The sequence below is a fragment of the Sinocyclocheilus anshuiensis genome, unplaced genomic scaffold, assembly GCF_001515605.1.
Source record: "Sinocyclocheilus anshuiensis isolate Anshui unplaced genomic scaffold, SAMN03320099.WGS_v1.1 scaffold1629, whole genome shotgun sequence".
In the NCBI taxonomy this organism is placed as follows: domain Eukaryota; kingdom Metazoa; phylum Chordata; class Actinopteri; order Cypriniformes; family Cyprinidae; genus Sinocyclocheilus; species Sinocyclocheilus anshuiensis.
The window spans coordinates 56,297-56,593 of record NW_015540936.1 but is presented as its reverse complement, the minus strand read 5'-3'; the positions used below and the strand labels follow the sequence as shown (position 1 = coordinate 56,593).

Sequence of the window (297 nt, the reverse complement as noted above, 5' to 3'; positions counted from 1 at the left end):
ATAGATAGACAGACAGATGTGGTGAGACAGACAGGTGCAGTGAGACAGGCAGGTGTAGTGAGACAGACAGGTGCAGTGAGACAGACAGGTGCAGTGAGAAACAGATGCAGTGAGACAGGTGTGGTGAGACAGGCAGGTGCAGTGAGACAGGTGCTGTGAGACAGACAGGTTCAGTGAGACAGGTGCGGTGAGACAGACAGGTTCAGTGAGACAGGTGCAGTGAGAAACAGATGCAGTGAGACAGATGTGGTGAGACAGACAGGTTCAGTGAGACAGGTGCGGTGAGACAGACAGAGA

The 297-nt window shown here is 52.9% G+C and overlaps 1 protein-coding gene across 1 annotated transcript in view; it reads right to left on the bottom strand.

Moving 5' to 3' along the window:
* LOC107689575 (inactive tyrosine-protein kinase 7-like) overlaps positions 1-297 on the bottom strand; it is a 67,424-nt gene that overhangs the window by 10,837 nt on the left and 56,290 nt on the right. The gene's annotated exons all lie outside the window — the stretch shown is intronic.